This window comes from Mesoplodon mirus, assembly GCF_964341445.2.
Source record: "Mesoplodon mirus genome assembly, contig: HAP1_SCAFFOLD_80, whole genome shotgun sequence".
Lineage (NCBI taxonomy): Eukaryota > Metazoa > Chordata > Mammalia > Artiodactyla > Ziphiidae > Mesoplodon > Mesoplodon mirus.
The window spans coordinates 1,201,051-1,220,861 of NW_028295781.1; positions in this window are offsets into that span (position 1 = coordinate 1,201,051).

Sequence of the window (19,811 nt, forward strand, 5' to 3'; positions counted from 1 at the left end):
ATGACCCAGTTTCATTCCTTTTTATGGCCGAGTAATATTCCATTTTATATATGTACCACATCTTTATCCATTCATCTGTCTGTGGGCATTTAGGTTGCTTCCATTACCTGGCTATTGTAAATAGTGCTGCAACGAACATTGTGGTGAATGTGCCTTTTTGAAATACGGTTTTCTCTGGGTATATGCCCAGAAGTGGGATTGCTGGATCAGATGGTAATTCTATTTCTAGTTTTTTTAAGGAAACTCCATACTGTTCTCCATAGTGACTGTATCAATTTACATTCCCACCAATAGTGGAAGAGGGCTCCTTTTGTCCACACCCTCCCCAGAATTGGTTGTTTGTAGATTTTCTGATGATGATGATTCTAACAGGTGTGAGGTGATACCTCATTGTAGTTTTGATTTTCATTTCTCTAATAATTAGTGCTGTTGAGCAGCTTTTCATGTGCATCTTGGCCATCTCTGTGTCTCCTTTGAAGAAACGTCTCTTTAGACCTTCTGCCCATTTTTTTGGGTTGTTTGTTTTTTTAATATTAAGCTGCATGAGCTGTTTATATATATTGGAGATTAAACCTCTGTCCATTGATTCGTCTGCAACGATTTTCGCCCATTCTGAGGGATGCCTTTTTCCATTCCCGTGTTTTTTAACAAAAAAGGAAAGAAAGGAAAAGAAGCAGAACACTAATGTGCGTAAAATATGCCGTTTGAAACGGTCGTTTTGAAATATGGACGTCCTTTGAAATTTTTGGTCGATATGTGACCCCAGGATTTGTTTTCAGGGCAGGTGTCATTTACAGGCCTGCAATGATTTTGAATATCAACTGACCATTAGCGTTGGGATTAAAGCTGCTGTTGTGTGAAACGGCCACAAGGTGGCAGCAGTTCACCCTTACCAAATCTGGTTACTAGGGCAAGAGAGCCTCAGTGGAAGTGGTGTTCTAGATTGGAGTTTAGAATGGAATGTGCCAGGAGAAAGCCCCTCACGTTTGTCTCACTATTTCTTGTTCGTGTTTTTAATTTAATTTTTTATTTTTTATTACAGCAAGTTTGATTACAATGTTTGGCTTGTTGTAGGTGTGGAAGATGTGGTTCTTTTACACATATACAGATGACTGTTCTTCTTGGGATCCTTTTCCCATGTACGTTATGACAGAATGTTGAGTAGTCCTCTCTTGGTATTCTGTAGGTCTTTGGTGATTATATATGTCACCTGTGTTTGTATATGTCTGTTAACCCCGATATCGTAATGAAACCAATCCTCACACCTTTCCATTGGTGAACCATAAGTATGTTTAATGAATCTGTGATTGCCCTTCTCCGTGGAAATATCTGCCCTAGTATCCATTTTTAGGTAACACCTATAAGTGATATGATATGATATGTGTCTTTCACTTTCTGACTTACTACAAGTCACGTGATTACTTCTAGACTCATCTACGGTGCTGCAAATGGCATTGTGTCCTTTTTTCCCTTGGCTTCTCTTCTGCCTTAGCGGGGTCCATTTTCAACAATGTGATTCCCTGAGGGTTGTGGATTAGCTGACCTGGGCAGCCTTACCCTGCCGGCCCGCCCTCCCCAGGTGTGCCTCGTTGAGGTCAATATAAACAGAGCTCCAGGCAGCAATAGCCCCTGAAGCTGTGCCTGACTCCATATTCTCTGCCCCGTCAGCAGTCTCGGGGCTGTGCTGGTGGGAGGGAGTGAGGGGCCACAGCTTTGTGGGTGGCCCGGTGTGAGTGGGGTTCTGCTGGCCTTTCTGCAGGAGTTGCCAGGCTGCCGCCTGTAAAGAAGAGGATGTGTCACCCATACCTTCCGCTGGAATTTCTCTCCGGACAGAGGTGAGGAAGGAAAAAAGCAGTGGGGGCCGGGACAGGAGGGGTATCTCAGGCAGGGCAATGGAAAGCTTCTGGAAGAGCGCCAGGGTCCAGGACCACGCTGGTTGGCCTGCAGGCACCAAGTTGGCCTGCGTGCTGTCGCTGGTGTGGCTCCACGGTCCTTCCTCTAGGCTTTCAAGCCCTTGTACATATTCAGGTGTTTTACCTGGAAAGGGTGGGAACAGTTCAGCAGCAGCTGGCCTGGGGCTCAGCTCACGTTTACTCACAGATGCCTCGGCACGGTCCCCCAGCTTTGCAATGAGGACTCTCCTTGCGTGGGGTTTGGGTTGCTGGCTGTATGGGAGATGGTTCCCCACCTCTGACCAATTTCAGAATTGTTTACCACTGGAGCAAGTGCCGTGATAGGGTTTTCCTCTGTATAACTCGTGGGTTCACTTTTTGTTTCTTTTATGTTTCAAGTTAGATGTTATTCCTCTTTTATGTATTTATAGATATAAGCATGGAAATAATTCATTCCTATAAATACATCTGTGTGACGGGAAGAACTTTTTTCTGTTTTATTTTTAAATTTTATTTTTTAAAATTTTGAAATTTTATTTATTTTTTTATACAGCACGTTATTATTAGTTATGTATTTTATGCATATACATGTATACAGGTCAATCCCAAACTCCCAACTCATCCCACCACCACCACCCCATGGCTTCCCACACTTGGTGTCCATACGTTTGTTCTCTACCTCTGTGTCTCTATTTCTTCGCTGCAAACCAGTTCATCTGTACCATTTTTAGGCTCCACATATATGCATTAATATACAATATTTGTTTTCCTCTTTCTGACTTACTTCATTCTGTATGACAGTCTCTCGATCCATCGATGTCTCTACAAATGACCCAGTTTCATTCCTTTTTATGGCCGAGTAATATTCCATTTTATATATGTACCACATCTTTATCCATTCATCTGTCTGTGGGCATTTAGGTTGCTTCCATTACCTGGCTATTGTAAATAGTGCTGCAACGAACATTGTGGTGAATGTGCCTTTTTGAAATACGGTTTTCTCTGGGTATATGCCCAGAAGTGGGATTGCTGGATCAGATGGTAATTCTATTTCTAGTTTTTTTAAGGAAACTCCATACTGTTCTCCATAGTGACTGTATCAATTTACATTCCCACCAATAGTGGAAGAGGGCTCCTTTTGTCCACACCCTCCCCAGAATTGGTTGTTTGTAGATTTTCTGATGATGATGATTCTAACAGGTGTGAGGTGATACCTCATTGTAGTTTTGATTTTCATTTCTCTAATAATTAGTGCTGTTGAGCAGCTTTTCATGTGCATCTTGGCCATCTCTGTGTCTCCTTTGAAGAAACGTCCCTTTAGACCTTCTGCCCATTTTTTTGGGTTGTTTGTTTTTTTAATATTAAGCTGCATGAGCTGTTTATATATATTGGAGATTAAACCTCTGTCCATTGATTCGTCTGCAACGATTTTCGCCCATTCTGAGGGATGCCTTTTTCCATTCCCGTGTTTTTTAACAAAAAAGGAAAGAAAGGAAAAGAAGCAGAACACTAATGTGCGTAAAATATGCCGTTTGAAACGGTCGTTTTGAAATATGGACGTCCTTTGAAATTTTTGGTCGATATGTGACCCCAGGATTTGTTTTCAGGGCAGGTGTCATTTACAGGCCTGCAATGATTTTGAATATCAACTGACCATTAGCGTTGGGATTAAAGCTGCTGTTGTGTGAAACGGCCACAAGGTGGCAGCAGTTCACCCTTACCAAATCTGGTTACTAGGGCAAGAGAGCCTCAGTGGAAGTGGTGTTCTAGATTGGAGTTTAGAATGGAATGTGCCAGGAGAAAGCCCCTCACGTTTGTCTCACTATTTCTTGTTCGTGTTTTTAATTTAAGTTTTTATTTTTTATTACAGCAAGTTTGATTACAATGTTTGGCTTGTTGTAGGTGTGGAAGATGTGGTTCTTTTACACATATACAGATGACTGTTCTTCTTGGGATCCTTTTCCCATGTACGTTATGACAGAATGTTGAGTAGTCCTCTCTTGGTATTCTGTAGGTCTTTGGTGATTATATATGTCACCTGTGTTTGTATATGTCTGTTAACCCCGATATCGTAATGAAACCAATCCTCACACCTTTCCATTGGTGAACCATAAGTTTGTTTAATGAATCTGTGATTGCCCTTCTCCGTGGAAATATCTGCCCTGGTATCCATTTTTAGGTAACACCTATAAGTGATATGATATGATATGTGTCTTTCACTTTCTGACTTACTACAAGTCACGTGATTACTTCTAGACTCATCTACGGTGCTGCAAATGGCATTGTGTCCTTTTTTCCCTTGGCTTCTCTTCTGCCTTAGCGGGGTCCATTTTCAACAATGTGATTCCCTGAGGGTTGTGGATTAGCTGACCTGGGCAGCCTTACCCTGCCGGCCCGCCCTCCCCAGGTGTGCCTCGTTGAGGTCAATATAAACAGAGCTCCAGGCAGCAATAGCCCCTGAAGCTGTGCCTGACTCCATATTCTCTGCCCCGTCAGCAGTCTCGGGGCTGTGCTGGTGGGAGGGAGTGAGGGGCCACAGCTTTGTGGGTGGCCCGGTGTGAGTGGGGTTCTGCTGGCCTTTCTGCAGGAGTTGCCAGGCTGCCGCCTGTAAAGAAGAGGATGTGTCACCCATACCTTCCGCTGGAATTTCTCTCCGGACAGAGGTGAGGAAGGAAAAAAGCAGTGGGGGCCGGGACAGGAGGGGTATCTCAGGCAGGGCAATGGAAAGCTTCTGGAAGAGTGCCAGGGTCCAGGACCACGCTGGCTGGCCTGCAGGCACCAAGTTGGCCTGCGTGCTGTCGCTGGTGTGGCTCCACGGTCCTTCCTCTAGGCTTTCAAGCCCTTGTACATATTCAGGTGTTTTACCTGGAAAGGGTGGGAACAGTTCAGCAGCAGCTGGCCTGGGGCTCAGCTCACGTTTACTCACAGATGCCTCGGCACGGTCCCCCAGCTTTGCAATGAGGACGCTCCTTGCGTGGGGGTTGGGTTGCTGGCTGTATGGGAGATGGTTCCCCACCTCTGACCAATTTCAGAATTGTTTACCACTGGAGCAAGTGCCGTGATAGGGTTTTCCTCTGTATAACTCGTGGGTTCACTTTTTGTTTCTTTTATGTTTCAAGTTAGATGTTATTCCTCTTTTATGTATTTATAGATATAAGCATGGAAATAATTCATTCCTATAAATACATTTGTGTGACGGGAAGAACTTTTTTCTGTTTTATTTTTAAATTTTATTTTTTAAAATTTTGAAATTTTATTTATTTTTTTATACAGCACGTTATTATTAGTTATGTATTTTATGCATATACATGTATACAGGTCAATCCCAAACTCCCAACTCATCCCACCACCACCACCCCATGGCTTCCCACACTTGGTGTCCATACGTTTGTTCTCTACCTCTGTGTCTCTATTTCTTCCCTGCAAACCAGTTCACCTGTACCATTTTAGGCTCCACATATATGCATTAATATACAATATTTGTTTTCCTCGTTCTGACTTACTTCATTCTGTATGACAGTCTCTCGATCCATCGATGTCTCTACAAATGACCCAGTTTCATTCCTTTTTATGGCCGAGTAATATTCCATTTTATATATGTACCACATCTTTATCCATTCATCTGTCTGTGGGCATTTAGGTTGCTTCCATTACCTGGCTATTGTAAATAGTGCTGCAACGAACATTGTGGTGAAGGTGCCTTTTTGAAATACGGTTTTCTCTGGGTATATGCCCAGAAGTGGGATTGCTGGATCAGATGGTAATTCTATTTCTAGTTTTTTTAAGGAAACTCCATACTGTTCTCCATAGGGACTGTATCAATTTACATTCCCACCAATAGTGGAAGAGGGCTCCTTTTGTCCACACCCTCCCCAGAATTGGTTGTTTGTAGATTTTCTGATGATGCCGATTCTAACAGGTGTGAGGTGATACCTCATTGTAGTTTTGATTTGCATTTCTCTAATAATTAGTGCTGTTGAGCAGCTTTTCATGTGCGTCTTGGCCATCTCTGTGTCTCCTTTGAAGAAACGTCTCTTTAGATCTTCTGCCCATTTTTGTATTGGGTTGTTTGTTTTTTTAATATTAAGCTGCATGAGCTGTTTATATATATTGGAGATTAAACCTCTGTCCATTGATTCGTCTGCAACGATTTTCGCCCATTCTGAGGGATGCCTTTTTCCATTCCCGTGTTTTTTAACAAAAAAGGAAAGAAAGGAAAAGAAGCAGAACACTAATGTGCGTAAAATATGCCTTTTGAAACGGTCGTTTTGAAATATGGACGTCCTTTGAAATTTTTGGTCGATATGTGACCCCAGGATTTGTTTTCAGGGCAGGTGTCATTTACAGGCCTGCAATGATTTTGAATATCAACTGACCATTAGCGTTGGGATTAAAGCTGCTGTTGTGTGAAACGGCCACAAGGTGGCAGCAGTTCACCCTTACCAAATCTGGTTACTAGGGCAAGAGAGCCTCAGTGGAAGTGGTGTTCTAGATTGGAGTTTAGAATGGAATGTACAAGGAGAAAGCCCCTCACGTTTGTCTCACTACTTCTTGTTCGTGTTTTTAATTTAAGTTTTTATTTTTTATTACAGCATTTTGATTATAATGTTTGGCTTGTTGTAGGTGTGGAAGATGTGGTTCTTTTACACATATACAGATGACTGTTCTTCTTGGGATCCTTTTCCCATGTACGTTATGACAGAATGTTGAGTAGTCCTCTCTTGGTATTCTGTAGGTCTTTGGTGATTATATATGTCACCTGTGTTTGTATATGTCTGTTAACCCCGATATCGTAATGAAACCAATCCTCACACCTTTCCATTGGTGAACCATAAGTTTGTTTAGTGAATCTGTGATTGCCCTTCTCCGTGGAAATATCTGCCCTGGTATCCATTTTTAGGTAACACCTATAAGTGATATGATATGATATGTGTCTTTCACTTTCTGACTTACTACAAGTCACGTGATTACTTCTAGACTCATCTACGGTGCTGCAAATGGCATTGTGTCCTTTTTTCCCTTGGCTTCTCTTCTGCCTTAGCGGGGTCCATTTTCAACAATGTGATTCCCTGAGGGTTGTGGATTAGCTGACCTGGGCAGCCTTACCCTGCCGGCCCGCCCTCCCCAGGTGTGCCTCGTTGAGGTCAATATAAACAGAGCTCCAGGCAGCAATAGCCCCTGAAGCTGTGCCTGACTCCATATTCTCTGCCCCGTCAGCAGTCTCGGGGCTGTGCTGGTGGGAGGGAGTGAGGGGCCACAGCTTTGTGGGTGGCCCGGTGTGAGTGGGGTTCTGCTGGCCTTTCTGCAGGAGTTGCCAGGCTGCCGCCTGTAAAGAAGAGGATGTGTCACCCATACCTTCCGCTGGAATTTCTCTCCGGACAGAGGTGAGGAAGGAAAAAAGCAGTGGGGGCCGGGACAGGAGGGGTATCTCAGGCAGGGCAATGGAAAGCTTCTGGAAGAGCGCCAGGGTCCAGGACCACGCTGGCTGGCCTGCAGGCACCAAGTTGGCCTGCGTGCTGTCGCTGGTGTGGCTCCACGGTCCTTCCTCTAGGCTTTCAAGCCCTTGTACATATTCAGGTGTTTTACCTGGAAAGGGTGGGAACAGTTCAGCAGCAGCTGGCCTGGGGCTCAGCTCACGTTTACTCACAGATGCCTCGGCACGGTCCCTCAGCTTTGCAATGAGGACACTCCTTGCGTGGGGGTTGGGTTGCTGGCTGTATGGGAGATGGTTCCCCACCTCTGACCAATTTCAGAATTGTTTACCACTGGAGCAAGTGCCGTGATAGGGTTTTCCTCTGTATAACTCGTGGGTTCACTTTTTTTTTCTTTTATGTTTCAAGTTAGATGTTATTCCTCTTTTATGTATTTATAGATATAAGCATGGAAATAATTCATTCCTATAAATACATCTGTGTGACGGGAAGAACTTTTTTCTGTTTTATTTTTAAATTTTATTTTTTAAAATTTTGAAATTTTATTTATTTTTTTTATACAGCACGTTATTATTAGTTATGTATTTTATGCATATACATGTATACAGGTCAATCCCAAACTCCCAACTCATCCCACCACCACCACCCCATGGCTTCCCACAGTTGGTGCCCATACGTTTGTTCTCTACCTCTGTGTCTCTATTTCTTCCCTGCAAACCAGTTCATCTGTACCATTTTTAGGCTCCACATATATGCATTAATATACAATATTTGTTTTCCTCTTTCTGACTTACTTCATTCTGTATGACAGTCTCTCGATCCATCGATGTCTCTACAAATGACCCAGTTTCATTCCTTTTTATGGCCGAGTAATATTCCATTTTATATATGTACCACATCTTTATCCATTCATCTGTCTGTGGGCATTTAGGTTGCTTCCATTACCTGGCTATTGTAAATAGTGCTGCAACGAACATTGTGGTGAATGTGCCTTTTTGAAATACGGTTTTCTCTGGGTATATGCCCAGAAGTGGGATTGCTGGATCAGATGGTAATTCTATTTCTAGTTTTTTTAAGGAAACTCCATACTGTTCTCCATAGGGACTGTATCAATTTACATTCCCACCAATAGTGGAAGAGGGCTCCTTTTGTCCACACCCTCCCCAGAATTGGTTGTTTGTAGATTTTCTGATGATGCCGATTCTAACAGGTGTGAGGTGATACCTCATTGTAGTTTTGATTTGCATTTCTCTAATAATTAGTGCTGTTGAGCAGCTTTTCATGTGCGTCTTGGCCATCTCTGTGTCTCCTTTGAAGAAACGTCTCTTTAGATCTTCTGCCCATTTTTTTTGGGTTGTTTGTTTTATTAATATTAAGCTGCATGAGCTGTTTATATATATTGGAGATTAAACCTCTGTCCATTGATTCGTCTGCAACGATTTTCGCCCATTCTGAGGGATGCCTTTTTCCATTCCCGTGTTTTTTAACAAAAAAGGAAAGAAAGGAAAAGAAGCAGAACACTAATGTGCGTAAAATATGCCTTTTGAAACGGTGGTTTTGAAATATGGACGTCCTTTGAAATTTTTGGTCGATATGTGACCCCAGGATTTGTTTTCAGGGCAGGTATCATTTACAGGCCTGCAATGATTTTGAATATCAACTGACCATTAGCGTTGGGATTAAAGCTGCTGTTGTGTGAAACGGCCACAAGGTGGCAGCAGTTCACCCTTACCAAATCTGGTTACTAGGGCAAGAGAGCCTCAGTGGAAGTGGTTTTCTAGATTGGAGTTTAGAATGGAATGTACAAGGAGAAAGCCCCTCACGTTTGTCTCACTACTTCTTGTTTGTGTTTTTAATTTAAGTTTTTATTTTTTATTACAGCATTTTGATTATAATGTTTGGCTTGTTGTAGGTGTGGAAGATGTGGTTCTTTTACACATATACAGATGACTGTTCTTCTTGGGATCCTTTTCCCATGTACGTTATGACAGAATGTTGAGTAGTCCTCTCTTGGTATTCTGTAGGTCTTTGGTGATTATATATGTCACCTGTGTTTGTATATGTCTGTTAACCCCGATATCGTAATGAAACCAATCCTCACACCTTTCCATTGGTGAACCATAAGTTTGTTTAATGAATCTGTGATTGCCCTTCTCCGTGGAAATATCTGCCCTGGTATCCATTTTTAGGTAACACCTATATGTGATATGATATGATATGTGTCTTTCACTTTCTGACTTACTACAAGTCACGTGATTACTTCTAGACTCATCTACGGTGCTGCAAATGGCATTGTGTCCTTTTTTCCCTTGGCTTCTCTTCTGCCTTAGCGGGGTCCATTTTCAACAATGTGATTCCCTGAGGGTTGTGGATTAGCTGACCTGGGCAGCCTTACCCTGCCGGCCCGCCCTCCCCAGGTGTGCCTCGTTGAGGTCAATATAAACAGAGCTCCAGGCAGCAATAGCCCCTGAAGCTGTGCCTGACTCCATATTCTCTGCCCCGTCAGCAGTCTCGGGGCTGTGCTGGTGGGAGGGAGTGAGGGGCCACAGCTTTGTGGGTGGCCCGGTGTGAGTGGGGTTCTGCTGGCCTTTCTGCAGGAGTTGCCAGGCTGCCGCCTGTAAAGAAGAGGATGTGTCACCCATACCTTCCGCTGGAATTTCTCTCCGGACAGAGGTGAGGAAGGAAAAAACCAGTGGGGGCCGGGACAGGAGGGGTATCTCAGGCAGGGCAATGGAAAGCTTCTGGAAGAGCGCCAGGGTCCAGGACCACGCTGGCTGGCCTGCAGGCGCCAAGTTGGCCTGCGTGCTGTCGCTGGTGTGGCTCCACGGTCCTTCCTCTAGGCTTTCAAGCCCTTGTACATATTCAGGTGTTTTACCTGGAAAGGGTGGGAACAGTTCAGCAGCAGCTGGCCTGGGGCTCAGCTCACGTTTACTCACAGATGCCTCGGCACGGTCCCCCAGCTTTGCAATGAGGACGCTCCTTGCGTGGGGGTTGGGTTGCTGGCTGTATGGGAGATGGTTCCCCACCTCTGACCAATTTCAGAATTGTTTACCACTGGAGCAAGTGCCGTGATAGGGTTTTCCTCTGTATAACTCGTGGGTTCACTTTTTGTTTCTTTTATGTTTCAAGTTAGATGTTATTCCTCTTTTATGTATTTATAGATATAAGCATGGAAATAATTCATTCCTATAAATACATCTGTGTGACGGGAAGAACTTTTTTCTGTTTTATTTTTAAATTTTATTTTTTAAAATTTTGAAATTTTATTTATTTTTTTATACAGCACGTTATTATTAGTTATGTATTTTATGCATATACATGTATACAGGTCAATCCCAAACTCCCAACTCATCCCACCACCACCACCCCATGGCTTCCCACACTTGGTGTCCATACGTTTGTTCTCTACCTCTGTGTCTCTATTTCTTCGCTGCAAACCAGTTCATCTGTACCATTTTTAGGCTCCACATATATGCATTAATATACAATATTTGTTTTCCTCTTTCTGACTTACTTCATTCTGTATGACAGTCTCTCGATCCATCGATGTCTCTACAAATGACCCAGTTTCATTCCTTTTTATGGCCGAGTAATATTCCATTTTATATATGTACCACATCTTTATCCATTCATCTGTCTGTGGGCATTTAGGTTGCTTCCATTACCTGGCTATTGTAAATAGTGCTGCAACGAACATTGTGGTGAATGTGCCTTTTTGAAATACGGTTTTCTCTGGGTATATGCCCAGAAGTGGGATTGCTGGATCAGATGGTAATTCTATTTCTAGTTTTTTTAAGGAAACTCCATACTGTTCTCCATAGTGACTGTATCAATTTACATTCCCACCAATAGTGGAAGAGGGCTCCTTTTGTCCACACCCTCCCCAGAATTGGTTGTTTGTAGATTTTCTGATGATGCCGATTCTAACAGGTGTGAGGTGATACCTCATTGTAGTTTTGATTTGCATTTCTCTAATAATTAGTGCTGTTGAGCAGCTTTTCATGTGCGTCTTGGCCATCTCTGTGTCTCCTTTGAAGAAACGTCTCTTTAGATCTTCTGCCCATTTTTGTATTGGGTTGTTTGTTTTTTTAATATTAAGCTGCATGAGCTGTTTATATATATTGGAGATTAAACCTCTGTCCATTGATTCGTCTGCAACGATTTTCGCCCATTCTGAGGGATGCCTTTTTCCATTCCCGTGTTTTTTAACAAAAAAGGAAAGAAAGGAAAAGAAGCAGAACACTAATGTGCGTAAAATATGCCTTTTGAAACGGTCGTTTTGAAATATGGACGTCCTTTGAAATTTTTGGTCGATATGTGACCCCAGGATTTGTTTTCAGGGCAGGTGTCATTTACAGGCCTGCAATGATTTTGAATATCAACTGACCATTAGCGTTGGGATTAAAGCTGCTGTTGTGTGAAACGGCCACAAGGTGGCAGCAGTTCACCCTTACCAAATCTGGTTACTAGGGCAAGAGAGCCTCAGTGGAAGTGGTGTTCTAGATTGGAGTTTAGAATGGAATGTGCCAGGAGAAAGCCCCTCACGTTTGTCTCACTACTTCTTGTTCGTGTTTTTAATTTAAGTTTTTATTTTTTATTACAGCAAGTTTGATTACAATGTTTGGCTTGTTGTAGGTGTGGAAGATGTGGTTCTTTTACACATATACAGATGACTGTTCTTCTTGGGATCCTTTTCCCATGTACGTTATGACAGAATGTTGAGTAGTCCTCTCTTGGTATTCTGTAGGTCTTTGGTGATTATATATGTCACCTGTGTTTGTATATGTCTGTTAACCCCGATATCGTAATGAAACCAATCCTCACACCTTTCCATTGGTGAACCATAAGTTTGTTTAGTGAATCTGTGATTGCCCTTCTCCGTGGAAATATCTGCCCTGGTATCCATTTTTAGGTAACACCTATAAGTGATATGATATGATATGTGTCTTTCACTTTCTGACTTACTACAAGTCACGTGATTACTTCTAGACTCATCTACGGTGCTGCAAATGGCATTGTGTCCTTTTTTCCCTTGGCTTCTCTTCTGCCTTAGCGGGGTCCATTTTCAACAATGTGATTCCCTGAGGGTTGTGGATTAGCTGACCTGGGCAGCCTTACCCTGCCGGCCCGCCCTCCCCAGGTGTGCCTCGTTGAGGTCAATATAAACAGAGCTCCAGGCAGCAATAGCCCCTGAAGCTGTGCCTGACTCCATATTCTCTGCCCCGTCAGCAGTCTCGGGGCTGTGCTGGTGGGAGGGAGTGAGGGGCCACAGCTTTGTGGGTGGCCCGGTGTGAGTGGGGTTCTGCTGGCCTTTCTGCAGGAGCTGCCAGGCTGCCGCCTGTAAAGAAGAGGATGTGTCACCCATACCTTCCGCTGGAATTTCTCTCCGGACAGAGGTGAGGAAGGAAAAAAGCAGTGGGGGCCGGGACAGGAGGGGTATCTCAGGCAGGGCAATGGAAAGCTTCTGGAAGAGCGCCAGGGTCCAGGACCACGCTGGCTGGCCTGCAGGCACCAAGTTGGCCTGCGTGCTGTCGCTGGTGTGGCTCCACGGTCCTTCCTCTAGGCTTTCAAGCCCTTGTACATATTCAGGTGTTTTACCTGGAAAGGGTGGGAACAGTTCAGCAGCAGCTGGCCTGGGGCTCAGCTCACGTTTACTCACAGATGCCTCGGCACGGTCCCTCAGCTTTGCAATGAGGACACTCCTTGCGTGGGGGTTGGGTTGCTGGCTGTATGGGAGATGGTTCCCCACCTCTGACCAATTTCAGAATTGTTTACCACTGGAGCAAGTGCCGTGATAGGGTTTTCCTCTGTATAACTCGTGGGTTCACTTTTTTTTTCTTTTATGTTTCAAGTTAGATGTTATTCCTCTTTTATGTATTTATAGATATAAGCATGGAAATAATTCATTCCTATAAATACATCTGTGTGACGGGAAGAACTTTTTTCTGTTTTATTTTTAAATTTTATTTTTTAAAATTTTGAAATTTTATTTATTTTTTTTATACAGCACGTTATTATTAGTTATGTATTTTATGCATATACATGTATACAGGTCAATCCCAAACTCCCAACTCATCCCACCACCACCACCCCATGGCTTCCCACAGTTGGTGCCCATACGTTTGTTCTCTACCTCTGTGTCTCTATTTCTTCCCTGCAAACCAGTTCATCTGTACCATTTTTAGGCTCCACATATATGCATTAATATACAATATTTGTTTTCCTCTTTCTGACTTACTTCATTCTGTATGACAGTCTCTCGATCCATCGATGTCTCTACAAATGACCCAGTTTCATTCCTTTTTATGGCCGAGTAATATTCCATTTTATATATGTACCACATCTTTATACATTCATCTGTCTGTGGGCATTTAGGTTGCTTCCATTACCTGGCTATTGTAAATAGTGCTGCAACGAACATTGTGGTGAATGTGCCTTTTTGAAATACGGTTTTCTCTGGGTATATGCCCAGAAGTGGGATTGCTGGATCAGATGGTAATTCTATTTCTAGTTTTTTTAAGGAAACTCCATACTGTTCTCCATAGGGACTGTATCAATTTACATTCCCACCAATAGTGGAAGAGGGCTCCTTTTGTCCACACCCTCCCCAGAATTGGTTGTTTGTAGATTTTCTGATGATGCCGATTCTAACAGGTGTGAGGTGATACCTCATTGTAGTTTTGATTTGCATTTCTCTAATAATTAGTGCTGTTGAGCAGCTTTTCATGTGCGTCTTGGCCATCTCTGTGTCTCCTTTGAAGAAACATCTCTTTAGATCTTCTGCCCATTTTTTTTGGGTTGTTTGTTTTATTAATATTAAGCTGCATGAGCTGTTTATATATATTGGAGATTAAACCTCTGTCCATTGATTCGTCTGCAACGATTTTCGCCCATTCTGAGGGATGCCTTTTTCCATTCCCGTGTTTTTTAACAAAAAAGGAAAGAAAGGAAAAGAAGCAGAACACTAATGTGCGTAAAATATGCCTTTTGAAACGGTGGTTTTGAAATATGGACGTCCTTTGAAATTTTTGGTCGATATGTGACCCCAGGATTTGTTTTCAGGGCAGGTATCATTTACAGGCCTGCAATGATTTTGAATATCAACTGACCATTAGCGTTGGGATTAAAGCTGCTGTTGTGTGAAACGGCCACAAGGTGGCAGCAGTTCACCCTTACCAAATCTGGTTACTAGGGCAAGAGAGCCTCAGTGGAAGTGGTGTTCTAGATTGGAGTTTAGAATGGAATGTACAAGGAGAAAGCCCCTCACGTTTGTCTCACTACTTCTTGTTCGTGTTTTTAATTTAAGTTTTTATTTTTTATTACAGCATTTTGATTATAATGTTTGGCTTGTTGTAGGTGTGGAAGATGTGGTTCTTTTACACATATACAGATGACTGTTCTTCTTGGGATCCTTTTCCCATGTACGTTATGACAGAATGTTGAGTAGTCCTCTCTTGGTATTCTGTAGGTCTTTGGTGATTATATATGTCACCTGTGTTTGTATATGTCTGTTAACCCCGATATCGTAATGAAACCAATCCTCACACCTTTCCATTGGTGAACCATAAGTTTGTTTAATGAATCTGTGATTGCCCTTCTCCGTGGAAATATCTGCCCTGGTATCCATTTTTAGGTAACACCTATATGTGATATGATATGATATGTGTCTTTCACTTTCTGACTTACTACAAGTCACGTGATTACTTCTAGACTCATCTACGGTGCTGCAAATGGCATTGTGTCCTTTTTTCCCTTGGCTTCTCTTCTGCCTTAGCGGGGTCCATTTTCAACAATGTGATTCCCTGAGGGTTGTGGATTAGCTGACCTGGGCAGCCTTACCCTGCCGGCCCGCCCTCCCCAGGTGTGCCTCGTTGAGGTCAATATAAACAGAGCTCCAGGCAGCAATAGCCCCTGAAGCTGTGCCTGACTCCATATTCTCTGCCCCGTCAGCAGTCTCGGGGCTGTGCTGGTGGGAGGGAGTGAGGGGCCACAGCTTTGTGGGTGGCCCGGTGTGAGTGGGGTTCTGCTGGCCTTTCTGCAGGAGTTGCCAGGCTGCCGCCTGTAAAGAAGAGGATGTGTCACCCATACCTTCCGCTGGAATTTCTCTCCGGACAGAGGTGAGGAAGGAAAAAACCAGTGGGGGCCGGGACAGGAGGGGTATCTCAGGCAGGGCAATGGAAAGCTTCTGGAAGAGCGCCACGGTCCAGGACCACGCTGGCTGGCCTGCAGGCGCCAAGTTGGCCTGCGTGCTGTCGCTGGTGTGGCTCCACGGTCCTTCCTCTAGGCTTTCAAGGCCTTGTACATATTCAGGTGTTTTACCTGGAAAGGGTGGGAACACTTCAGCAGCAGCTGGCCTGGGGCTCAGCTCACGTTTACTCACAGATGCCTCGGCACGGTCCCCCAGCTTTGCAATGAGGACGCTCCTTGCGTGGGGGTTGGGTTGCTGGCTGTATGGGAGATGGTTCCCCACCTCTGACCAATTTCAGAATTGTTTACCACTGGAGCAAGTGCCGTGATAGGGTTTTCCTCTGTATAACTCGTGGGTTCACTTTTTTTTTTCTTTTATGTTTCAAGTTAGATGTTATTCCTCTTTTATGTATTTATAGATATAAGCATGGAAATAATTCATTCCTATAAATACATCTGTGTGACGGGAAGAACTTTTTTCTGTTTTATTTTTAAATTTTATTTTTTAAAATTTTGAAATTTTATTTATTTTTTTATACAGCACGTTATTATTAGTTATGTATTTTATGCATATACATGTATACAGGTCAATCCCAAACTCCCAACTCATCCCACCACCACCACCCCATGGCTTCCCACACTTGGTGTCCATACGTTTGTTCTCTACCTCTGTGTCTCTATTTCTTCGCTGCAAACCAGTTCATCTGTACCATTTTTAGGCTCCACATATATGCATTAATATACAATATTTGTTTTCCTCTTTCTGACTTACTTCATTCTGTATGACAGTCTCTCGATCCATCGATGTCTCTACAAATGACCCAGTTTCATTCCTTTTTATGGCCGAGTCATATTCCATTTTATATATGTACCACATCTTTATCCATTCATCTGTCTGTGGGCATTTAGGTTGCTTCCATTACCTGGCTATTGTAAATAGTGCTGCAACGAACATTGTGGTGAATGTGCCTTTCTGAAATACGGTTTTCTCTGGGTATATGCCCAGAAGTGGGATTGCTGGATCAGATGGTAATTCTATTTCTAATTTTTTTAAGGAAACTCCATACTGTTCTCCATAGGGACTGTATCAATTTACATTCCCACCAATAGTGGAAGAGGGCTCCTTTTGTCCACACCCTCCCCAGAATTGGTTGTTTGTAGATTTTCTGATGATGCCGATTCTAACAGGTGTGAGGTGATACCTCATTGTAGTTTTGATTTGCATTTCTCTAATAATTAGTGCTGTTGAGCAGCTTTTCATGTGCGTCTTGGCCATCTCTGTGTCTCCTTTGAAGAAACGTCTCTTTAGATCTTCTGCCTATTTTTTTGGGGTTGTTTGTTTTATTAATATTAAGCTGCATGAGCTGTTTATATATATTGGAGATTAAACCTCTGTCCATTGATTTGTCTGCAACGATTTTCGCCCATTCTGAGGGATGCCTTTTTCCATTCCCGTGTTTTTTAACAAAAAAGGAAAGAAAGGAAAAGAAGCAGAACACTAATGTGCGTAAAATATGCCTTTTGAAACGGTCGTTTTGAAATATGGACGTCCTTTGAAATTTTTGGTCGATATGTGACCCCAGGATTTGTTTTCAGGGCAGGTGTCATTTACAGGCCTGCAATGATTTTGAATATCAACTGACCATTAGCGTTGGGATTAAAGCTGCTGTTGTGTGAAACGGCCACAAGGTGGCAGCAGTTCACCCTTACCAAATCTGGTTACTAGGGCAAGAGAGCCTCAGTGGAAGTGGTGTTCTAGATTGGAGTTTAGAATGGAATGTACCAGGAGAAAGTCCCTCACGTTTGTCTCACTACTTCTTGTTCGTGTTTTTAATTTAAGTTTTTATTTTTTATTACAGCAAGTTTGATTACAATGTTTGGCTTGTTGTAGGTGTGGAAGATGTGGTTCTTTTACACATATACAGATGACTGTTCTTCTTGGGATCCTTTTCCCATGTACGTTATGACAGAATGTTGAGTAGTCCTCTCTTGGTATTCTGTAGGTCTTTGGTGATTATATATGTCACCTGTGTTTGTATATGTCTGTTAACCCCGATATCGTAATGAAACCAATCCTCACACCTTTCCATTGGTGAACCATAAGTTTGTTTAATGAATCTGTGATTGCCCTTCTCCGTGGAAATATCTGCCCTGGTATCCATTTTTAGGTAACACCTATAAGTGATATGATATGATATGTGTCTTTCACTTTCTGACTTACTACAAGTCACGTGATTACTTCTAGACTCATCTACGGTGCTGCAAATGGCATTGTGTCCTTTTTTCCCTTGGCTTCTCTTCTGCCTTAGCGGGGTCCATTTTCAACAATGTGATTCCCTGAGGGTTGTGGATTAGCTGACCTGGGCAGCCTTACCCTGCCGGCCCGCCCTCCCCAGGTGTGCCTCGTTGAGGTCAATATAAACAGAGCTCCAGGCAGCAATAGCCCCTGAAGCTGTGCCTGACTCCATATTCTCTGCCCCGTCAGCAGTCTCGGGGCTGTGCTGGTGGGAGGGAGTGAGGGGCCACAGCTTTGTGGGTGGCCCGGTGTGAGTGGGGTTCTGCTGGCCTTTCTGCAGGAGTTGCCAGGCTGCCGCCTGTAAAGAAGAGGATGTGTCACCCATACCTTCCGCTGGAATTTCTCTCCGGACAGAGGTGAGGAAGGAAAAAAGCAGTGGGGGCCGGGACAGGAGGGGTATCTCAGGCAGGGCAATGGAAAGCTTCTGGAAGAGCGCCAGGGTCCAGGACCACGCTGGCTGGCCTGCAGGCACCAAGTTGGCCTGCGTGCTGTCGCTGGTGTGGCTCCACGGTCCTTCCTCTAGGCTTTCAAGCCCTTGTACATATTCAGGTGTTTTACCTGGAAAGGGTGGGAACAGTTCAGCAGCAGCTGGCCTGGGGCTCAGCTCACGTTTACTCACAGATGCCTCGGCACGGTCCCTCAGCTTTGCAATGAGGACACTCCTTGCGTGGGGGTTGGGTTGCTGGCTGTATGGGAGATGGTTCCCCACCTCTGACCAATTTCAGAATTGTTTACCACTGGAGCAAGTGCCGTGATAGGGTTTTCCTCTGTATAACTCGTGGGTTCACTTTTTTTTTCTTTTATGTTTCAAGTTAGATGTTATTCCTCTTTTATGTATTTATAGATATAAGCATGGAAATAATTCATTCCTATAAATACATCTGTGTGACGGGAAGAACTTTTTTCTGTTTAATTTTTAAATTTTATTTTTTAAAATTTTGAAATTTTATTTATTTTTTTTATACAGCACGTTATTATTAGTTATGTATTTTATGCATATACATGTATACAGGTCAATCCCAAACTCCCAACTCATCCCACCACCACCACCCCATGGCTTCCCACAGTTGGTGCCCATACGTTTGTTCTCTACCTCTGTGTCTCTATTTCTTCGCTGCAAACCAGTTCATCTGTACCATTTTTAGGCTCCACATATATGCATTAATATACAATATTTGTTTTCCTCTTTCTGACTTACTTCATTCTGTATGACAGTCTCTCGATCCATCGATGTCTCTACAAATGACCCAGTTTCATTCCTTTTTATGGCCGAGTCATATTCCATTTTATATATGTACCACATCTTTATCCATTCATCTGTCTGTGGGCATTTAGGTTGCTTCCATTACCTGGCTATTGTAAATAGTGCTGCAACGAACATTGTGGTGAATGTGCCTTTTTGAAATACGGTTTTCTCTGGGTATATGCCCAGAAGTGGGATTGCTGGATCAGATGGTAATTCTATTTCTAGTTTTTTTAAGGAAACTCCATAGTGTTCTCCATAGGGACTGTATCAATTTACATTCCCACCAATAGTGGAAGAGGGCTCCTTTTGTCCACACCCTCCCCAGAATTGGTTGTTTGTAGATTTTCTGATGATGCCGATTCTAACAGGTGTGAGGTGATACCTCATTGTAGTTTTGATTTGCATTTCTCTAATAATTAGTGCTGTTGAGCAGCTTTTCATGTGCGTCTTGGCCATCTCTGTGTCTCCTTTGAAGAAACGTCTCTTTAGATCTTCTGCCCATTTTTTTTGGGTTGTTTGTTTTATTAATATTAAGCTGCATGAGCTGTTTATATATATTGGAGATTAAACCTCTGTCCATTGATTCGTCTGCAACGATTTTCGCCCATTCTGAGGGATGCCTTTTTCCATTCCCGTGTTTTTTAACAAAAAAGGAAAGAAAGGAAAAGAAGCAGAACACTAATGTGCGTAAAATATGCCTTTTGAAACGGTGGTTTTGAAATATGGACGTCCTTTGAAATTTTTGGTCGATATGTGAC